Source organism: Chaetura pelagica, unplaced genomic scaffold (genome assembly GCF_000747805.2).
Source record: "Chaetura pelagica isolate M959 unplaced genomic scaffold, ChaPel_1.0 scaffold339, whole genome shotgun sequence".
In the NCBI taxonomy this organism is placed as follows: domain Eukaryota; kingdom Metazoa; phylum Chordata; class Aves; order Apodiformes; family Apodidae; genus Chaetura; species Chaetura pelagica.
In genome coordinates this window covers 5,614-15,342 of record NW_009954540.1, presented here as the reverse complement: position 1 = coordinate 15,342, position 9,729 = coordinate 5,614, and positions in this window count along the sequence as shown.

The following is a 9,729-nucleotide window of genomic DNA, read 5'->3' as shown; positions in this document are numbered from 1 at the left end:
CAGTGAGGGGGCAGGCGGCACGGCGCCCGGGCAGGCAGTGAGCGGGCAGCTCCCAGCAGGAACGGAGCGCGCGGCAGGAAAATGGCGGCGGCAGGCAGTGTGTGCAGAGGACCGCCCCGAACACGAGGAGAGAACGAGAGAGAGAGGGGCATGGTGCACTGCCTCTTTTATGGGGTTTTCTGTGTTCCCGATTGGCCGGTTTTGTATTTCCGGGTTTTCAGCCAATCAGACGGGACCTAGTCCCGCCCCTGGTTCCGGCCGCAGCTCCTCCCCCCTACACACACAGAGAGGGTTCAGCGCCATGTGGAGACGCCATTTTAAGTCAGTTTTGTCGGCTGACTCAAAGGACATTTCATGTTCGTGTAAGGAAATACCTGGTCCTTCACACACTTGTACCTATGGATTTATTGAGCAGTCAGCACAGGGATCACTGGAGCACAAACAGGGATCTGGTCATGTTCCCTTTTTCTCGGCTTGAGTATCTCAGCTTTGATACTGAAGTTAGAATTTCAAAGAAGAAGAATTTCTCCAAGTCTGGGATACCATACAAAAGGAATAAAAGGAATCTCTTCACTGACAGATATGAGACAGATATATTGTGTGATGTTACATTAAGCTTATGCTAATACAGTGTTTTAAGGCTGGTCCTGAGAGTGCAGGTACCTACCATTTTTAGGAAAAGACAAACATGTTATACTCCTGCAAAACTGTGTGCATCAGAATGGTATGGCATACATAAAGCAAACCTTCTGTGACGTGCATGATGGTATTATGTAATTTTAATGTATTCTATACCAGTAATACATTTGTAACCTTTTCTAAACTTTGTGATATCTTTAAAAAGAAGATAGAAATTAATTTTAGTTTCTTGAAACTTAGAGACATGCCTAACTGAATTTTGCTTTGGTTGAAGAGGTAAATTAATATGAAAGGAACATTTTATCTTCTGTAAAATCCTCCTTAAATTATCTACCTGTCCATTCCAAGGCAATTTTAAGGAATGCTATAGTATGGAGGAAATTACTTGTTTTTATTAAGATGTGAGGACAGTGACCTCACCTCAGTTTTTAAAAGAAGTGATATAAGATACATTTCAGTCCTTCAATCCTTCAGTCATCAAGCATTTAGCTCATTAGCAGTGTGCTTCCCATATGAGTGTAAAGAATGCCCACTGATGCATGAAAGCAGTTGGAGCTAACGTTTCAGGTCAGAAGACTGTGGAAACTGAATGACTTTCAAAACTGTCTTGGACAATTGCATCAGCTCGTATTAGAAGGAAGAAGAAAACTTTGTCGTGATATACATTGGCTTGAAGCAGGAAATTCAGGATGTCTTGCCAGAAAATGAGGGTTTTTTGGTAAGTATTCTAGACCAGGGTAACACACCTGAAATGTTTAGGTCATTTCAGTATTTATCTTTGAGATTATTGTTATTATTTTTTTTTAATCCAGTTACTGATTTGAAAGGGAGTGAAAATGGTACCAAAATTGAACACAACATTGCTGCTGCAACTTTAGCAGGCCCAGAGTAAAATAATTTTCCTCCATCTTCTGGCCAAACTTTCAGTGTAGGGTCTGTGAGGTTTGTTTTATTTGTGAGAACATATTTTTGGTTCATATTCAGCTTGGTGTCCTCTGTAATTCCCTGGTACTTTCCAGGAGAGCAGATTTCAGTAATACTTCGGTGGTGTAAATGTATTTCATACTACTGCTGCTGTGAGTGTTAAGCTAGTAAACCCTACTAGACTTAGATGAGCTGGGTTGTTGCTTTCTTTGCCTGTCCTTTTGTCAGAAAAGCCCTTGTTCTAGGAATTTTCTTTATTGTTTTTCACTTCATTCATCACCTGTTTTGTAGAAATACTAAGTGTTATGAATAAAAGGTATATTTATATCTTACTCAGATGATGCCTCAGCACCATTTAAAACCCATAGCATCTCTGTAACTGAAGACAGTGGTGGCATTAGGAAATTTCCCTTAAGCCATGGACAAGAGACACTTGAGTTAATGGCAGGGTTGCAGATACTGGCCACCTGCTGCTGAAGCCTTTCAAGTAATAAAAAGGTTGTTCAATTTCTGTTCATGTGCATTGCAGAATATGATCTGAGACTCTTCATGAGGAGGGCTAGCCCTGCTTTATAGTATTTGAACCTTTAGTTCAACACTTAACAGGCTGCCATTAACCATCCTAGTCTTCCTGTTCTCAGGTGGAGGCACAAAACCCCCTGACTTCTCTTTCCACTTTGGTCCTCTGGTCCCAGTAGTTTAAAATGAATTACTAAAATAATATGACTGGTTCCTTGAAAACTTTTTCACTTTACTGGGGTTCCTGCTTCTGCAGGATATCTTGTGATATAATAGGTGGTTGAAAAGAAAGAAGCATCTGTAGTGACATAATATTGGACCTTTACATGTCAGCAATTTCTACAGAGAATTCAATGACCTCTGGGGAAAACCTGAAGATATCTCATAGTGCCTTAGGACGAATTCTTTAATACTGCCTAAGGGACAAATGGTAGGCATGGGTAATTTCATCTATCTATCTATCATTTCATCTATCTATCTATCTATCTATCTATCTATCTATCTATCTATCTATCTATCTATTTTTAATACGAGGAATCTGTTTTGTTTTCAGCAGCTTAAAAAGAGTTTGAAAGCTGTATTTATAACTTGGACCTAGGTTCTGAAAAACTCTCTTGACAAAACAGCCTCTTTCTCTGGATAGTTCACTGTTTGAAATATATTTCTGGCTGAAAAAAACCCAATACTATAAAAACGTCACTAAGAATAGGAAGCTGCTGTAGTAATGAAACTCTCTTTCTGGCTAGCAGGGCTGTGTTTTCCTATGCAAATGCAGCAAAGCTTAGAAATTAGCAATGACTGCTAAATTAACACACTTGAAGAGCTTGGCTGGTTCTAATAGGCAGTCAAATGGTCTTGTTACATTGTAATGGTGCCAAGCTAATTGAAGTGATTACTGTTGCTCATGAGCAGCCCTTTTGAAGTAGAAGACTTTTAAAAGACTTTTAAATTATCCATAGACGTTAAATGTCAGACACTATTGTGTAATTATACTTTGTAAACGCTGAATGTCATAAGGCATCACAGGTAATTGAGGTTTACAGAGAAGAGCTTTATCTAAACCTAATTGGGCATCAACTCTTTGTCACTATTTCTAAACCTAATTAGGCATCAAATTTTTGTGCCAGGGGCACTCCAACATCTCACCAGAGCCCTCCCCTAATCACTGTCAGCATGTATCACAGCAAACCTGACCCTCCAAACTCAGGACCTCTCTCAGTCAAACTTGTGCAGCCTGTCAGTCCAAGAAATTTTAACAAGGAACCAGGCCTCTCTACACTTAATGGGTGCCTGGCATCGGCAGCTAATGATGATCTCCCAGTCCATCTGCATCTTGGCATCAGTTACCACATCACCAAACCACTGTGGTAGTCAGCGGAAGCTTTGAAATACGAGAAGAGCTTTGTTTCGCATGTGTTGTTTTTTAAATATCTTTCTTAATTTACATAGAGTTTTAAAAATTATTATTTCACAGTATTTGCATTTCTAGGAGAGATTACAATTCAGAGCACAGAATCTGTTTCCCAGCTGAACCTTTGGCTTTTACATCACTAATTTTACTAGTAGGTGGCTGCTAAATCAGTGAGACTTTCTGCCAGGTAGTGTTGCCCACAGAAGTGTCCTGCCAGGATCAATCATCAAATCATAGAATGGTTAAGCTTGGAAGAGACCTTAAAGATAATCAGGTTCCAACAGCCCTGCTATGAACAGGGACTAGAGCAGCCTGCCCAAGGCCTGCCAACCTGGCCTTAGACATGTCCAGAGAGGGGGCAAAAACAACCTCCCTAGGCAATCTATTCCAGCACCTTACTATCTTCATGCTGAAGAATTTATTCTTGATTTCTAAACTAAATCTATCCTCTTTTAGTTTAAAACCATTATCCCTTGTCCTATCACTACCCTCTTTGGTGAAAAACCCCTCCCGTCTTTTCTGTAGGCCCTTTCACGTACTGGAAGGCCACTCTAAGGTCTCCTTTGAGCCTTCTCTTCTCCAGGCTGAACAACCCCAACCCCCTTGGCCTGTCTTTGTAGCAGAGGTGCTCCAGCCCTTCGATCATATATAGTGATTGATTGCATTGGTATGTCTGATTTTGGCATCTGACTCCTTGATTTTGACTCTTATATTTTTTTTCCCCCTTGAAAATCCAAGAATGGTAGTTATGCAGTCTTTATGCTCAGTCCTTGGTGTGGCATTCAGAATTTACAGTGTTTGTCTCAAACAATCCAAGAGATAAGTGATGGACTGTGGCATCTGAGAAACAACATCTGTTGAGATCTGCAGAAGGACTAAAGAGATCTGCAGCTGTCTCTGGGAGCAGGCTAAACCTGTGGTGCCAGTGGCCTTATCCTCCCCTTCGTTATGCAGACACCTCAGCAAAAAAAGACTATCTGCGGGACTTAACCTGGTGCCATACCTACGCCCCCTCCTATCTCGGAGGAGCGCAAAGAAGATAGGAGTTTTTCCCTACTTTGGAAAGAAAAGTGTGTGTGTGGGGGGCAGTGGCCAAATACTGTATAAAAGTTTGGGACTTTGGAAGAAGAAAAAGAAGAATGGGAAGAAGAAATACTTTTCCACCAGGAACCTCTTCCCCACCGACGACATCGCTGCACCGTGGGTGGTAACTATGCTCTCTCGCTTGCTGTCCTCTATCTCTCTGCTTTCTCCTCTCTTTTCTGTCTCTGTTTTCCTGCCTGTCCTATCCGCTCTAGGGACCTTTGCTTTGTTACTCTAATAAATGTTTGTTGTGCATGTGACATCTGACCTCGTTTGCGTCTTAATTTCACCAGTTGGGATCACCTTTATGAAAAAATGCCACGTATCCGAATACCGGATCGTGACACTTGGCACACAACTCCAAAGGGATTCTATTTTGCGGACTTATACTGAGGTCATCAAGTGCATTTGGTTTGGAGGCCTATTAAATCAATCCATTAAAGTCACTTGTTCACTCATATAGCACAGAAGCCCAGGAACTGCCACTTTTGTATAATTTTGTGTCACAGTCTGTTTTGCTTTTTTTCATCAAATACTTGTTGGTAGCAAGTATTGAAAGTACTCATTATTGTTAATGACCTTACATCTGCTTTTTAATAGTTAATTTTAATAGTCAGTTGTGACTGGGGGATTGGGAATTGATGGACCTATGGAATGAAACTCATTCTGTGAATGTACATTTGAGGAAAAGGGGTGCAGTGATTTCCTGAGACAGAAATTTTGATCTGAGAACCTCAATCAATTTGCATAGGAAGAGTTCTCAGTGGTCAGTCTAAATATTGGCACTGTTCTTTTGGCATATTATTGTTTATTCAGAAAACCTTGAATCGATATTAGACAGAGAATAAAATAGAAACTGTTCACTCTCTTGTGAGAAAGATATTCATACTACAATATTTTTCTTCAACAGTTCAGGCCTTTTTTTACATCATCTACCTGCTTTCCCAGTCTGTGCACAACCTGGAGTGCAACTCATTTTCTGATGGAAGGTGAAAAAGAAAGAACATTAATCTGACTGGTTTTAAAATGAAGCACAGACAGTTATTTTGTTTATACTGCATTTAATATTTAAGATGTGTAGGTGAACTTATAAAAATAACGGACATAACGGACTCCTTAAGCTCCTAAGTGGTAAGAATTTATCTTTTTCCTCTCTTCTTTTTTTGGGTGGTGGTGTTCTTGAGGTGGTATAATTAATTTCCTTTATATTGCTATACACTTGTGTTTTAGAAAGAGAAAAGAATGCATTTCACTTTTGGACAATGCACTGAATTAAATTGTCCTGTAGACTATGGCCAAAATGGAAAATAATAAAAGGAAACACTGTGAAGTGTATCAAGTGCATATCCAGTTATATTTGAGATCCGTCGCTTTGATGTTTGATTTAGTCTTATCATCTAGGTGTTTGATCGCCTCAGACTTCCTTTCTCATATAAAATCATATACATGTCCTTTCCTGGGATGTGCTGAAGACTGTTGTCAAAAAGGCGTTTCATTCTCAGTTATCTGCTGCACTCCCGACATAACTGCTAAAATATCAGAAAATGAAATTAAACCTGATGGCTGTGCTATCCCCAAAGGACAGAGACCCTGATTTCACTGAAGGCAGAACACACTAATCCACAGCATTAGCAGCTTGCCAAGGTTGTCTAAATTAGTGCTTGCCTTAGTCAGGAGTGGGAGGAAGGAGAAATACATATGAAGCTGGTAGCTAGAACAGATTTGAGCAGAAGGAAACTGGTGCTAACCAAAGAGATCAGCTATAATCTACATTTGGCAAAGGCAAAATGAGTAAATAAATAAATGACAAAACAAAAAGAAGAGGAAAAAAAAGTGGGAAAATAAAAATGATTGATTTTTTTGGGTGATTTAACTTCCTTTTAAGATTTTAAACTAAAATAATGTTGAAGGATCTACAATGATGCATTTATTGAGGTGGCAAATGCTGGAAAATAGTAGAGATTTTTTGGTCCAATTTTTAACAAGTTAACGTAGTCTGTGTTTATTGTGGGAAAACAAACATGAAAAAAGAAGAGATATTCTAGTAAGCAATCTTATTAAGGACATATAAATATATTTATCTAAGTATCTTCAAAATGTTAATTTTTCACCAACACCCCTCCACCAGAAGGCTGTGTTGCCATCCAACAAGATCTAGACAGGCTAGAGAGCTGGGTGAAGGTGAACTCCATGAAGTTCAACAAGGACAAATGTAGAGTTCTGCACCTGGGGAGGAATAACATCCCACTTCAGTACAGATTAGGGGTCATCCTACTGGACAGCAGCTCCATAGCAAAAGATCTTGGAGTCCTAGTGGACAGTAAATTTTCCATGGGACAGCAATGTGCCTTTGAGGCCAAGAGGGCCAATGGTATCCTGAGGTGCATGAAAAAGAGTGTGTCCAGAGGTTCTCCTCCCCCTCTACTTTGCCTCCGTGAGACCACACCTGGAGAACTGCATCCGCTTTTGGGCTCCCCAATGCAAGAGGGACAGTAATGCACTGGATAGAGTCCAATGGAGGACTATGAGGACGATTAAGGGACTGGAATGTTTCTTCTATGAAGGAAGTCTGAGAGAACTGGGGCTGTTTACTCTTGAGAAGAGAAGGCCAGGTGAGGATCTTATTAACATCTATAAATATCTGAGGGGTGGGTGTCAAGAGGAAGGGGCCAGTTTCTTGCTGGTGGTGCCCAGTAATGTCACAATCCGGTAAGCCGTAGATGCGGAGATTCTCATGGGATTTTACAGAGGCAAAGTACAATACCAGGGCTGGTGTATGGCTTATGGAAGCTCTGGCAGTACCCCCTTGCTTTCTAAGCTCCCTTCTTCTCGTGTGGATCCAAGATGCAGGTGGGCTCAGCCTTCCTTCCCCTAGTACAAATTGTACAGCAGGTACACCCCTTTGTCCTGAGACACCCTGTGGAGAAGATCTAAAGGTGATCCCAAATGATGAAGTTAAGGTGCAAATGAGGTCAGATGTCACGTACACACCGAAATTTCTTGGAGTTGCACAACAAAAGTTCAAAATCCCTAGAGCAGATAGGACAGAAAGAAAAAGACAGGAAAGGCAGGAGAAATCAGAAGTATGGAGAACAGCAAGTGATAGGATAGTTACCACCATGGTCCAGTGACATCATTGGTTGGGGAAGCATTTAATTGTATTGATAGTGTCACAGCTTTTTATAGTCAAAGTTCTAGACATCAGCCCCTCCTATGTGCACTTGTGCAGTGTGTCTCTGAAGTGGTCTTCAGAGGGTCTCACACAGTGACTTCCTTCCCACTAGTTCTCAAACCTCAGGCTGCAGGCAATTGGAAGGGAGGGGCTGGGTACCAAGCTGTCTCTTTCCTTTGTGGTTTCAGCACCTTCTGCCTAATTTCAACAAGATAGGCCATGGTTTGGTACCAAGGTTCATTTCCATTTCTAAGGCCACTAGCTTGCATTCCAACAATATTGAGATATCTTGATGCCACAAGGTTAGCTTTTCACAGATAAGGAACAATGGGTATAAGTTAGAACATAGGAAGTTCCACCTCAACATGCAGAGAAACTTCTTTGCTTACAAGGGTTATGGAGCACTGGAACAGGCTGCCCAGAGAGATTGTGGAGTCTCCTTCTCTGAAGGCTTTCAAGACCCATCTGGATGCATTTCTGTGTGACCTGCCCTTGGTGGTCTTGCTCTAGCAGAGAGTCTGGACTAGATGATCTCCAGAGGTCCCTTCCAACTCCTAATATTCTATGCTTCTATGTCCATCACCCTTTGCTGTTAATCTGGAAAGGCCTAGGCTTCTCCACCAATGCTGCATCTGGAAGCATGTTTTTACTATTTCTTTCATGTTCTTGGTTCCCTTTTTGTTTCACATACTTTTTTTTTTCTAATGAGTGTCACCTGCATCACAGTTCAGTCCAGTTTCTGTCATCTGACTTACTCAGTTTCTTTATTTACAACAGAACCAACAGTGTCCACATTTGTACTCAAGATCTAATGCTAGATACTCTGTGGGCTTGACAGGGTGGTTTGCTCATTCTTTAATGTTAAATTATACAGTTCTTTCTGTCTATATTCCTATTGTTTGTAAAAAATATTCAAGTTAATATGAACTTTATAGAAATACGAATGTTTCATCTATTCTCGAAAGAAAGTATTTTACCTTCTGTCCCCATCTCATGAGTCATCTTCATCCCTTTCTTTCCTTCCCACTATGCCTCATTCTGTATTTCTCAGTAGTGGTCTGAGGGGGTCACACACACACTCATGCTCATTACTAAATTTTAAAGATTAGCTTGAAAGATGCTATCCTTACCCATTAGCTGAAGACAAAAGTTCCAGAAGCTGAGGGTAAGAGGAAAGGAAAAGGAACTTAAAATGCAGCTAGCTTTTCTGTTTCAGACTGACCATTAGAATAAATAGCCAAGTTGGAGCACACTGAGACATGCCAGCAAGCATGTGTGTTGAGCAAGCAAAATGTTTGTGTCAACCTGCAGTGAGCAAAGCAACCCTAGTACCTACTGATTGTCCACAGAAGTGCTTTCACCCAGCACTGACTCCTACAAGAGCTACATGTACTGCTCAGTCAGGCGGTGTGGTAGGGAAGTGGTCAAGAATCGCAGAATCATAGAATCCTAGGGGTTGGAAGGGACCTCGAAAGATCATCTAGTCCAACGTCCCTGCTAGATCAGGGTCACCTAGAGCACATCACACAGGAACTTGTCCAGGTGGGTTTTGAATGTCTCCAGCAAAGGAGACTCCACAACCTCTCTGGGCAGCCTGTTCCAGGGCTCTGTCACTCTCACAGGAAAGAAGATTTTTTCTGATATTCACATTGAACCTCCTATGTTCCAGTTTGCATCCATTGCCCCTTGTCCTATCACTGGTCATCACTGAAAAAAGCTTTACTCCATCTCCCTGACACTCACCCTTAACATATTTGTAAACATTGATGAGGTCACCCCCAGTCTCCTTTTCTCCAAGCTAAAGAGACCCAGCTCCCTCAGCCTTTCCTCATAAGGGAGATGTTCCACTCCCTTAATCATCTCTGTGGCTCTGCACTGGACTCTTTCAAGCAGTTCCCTGTCCTTCTTGAACTGAGGGGCCCAGAACTGGACACAATATTCCAGATGCGGCCTCACCAAGGCAGAAGAGAGGGGGAGGAGA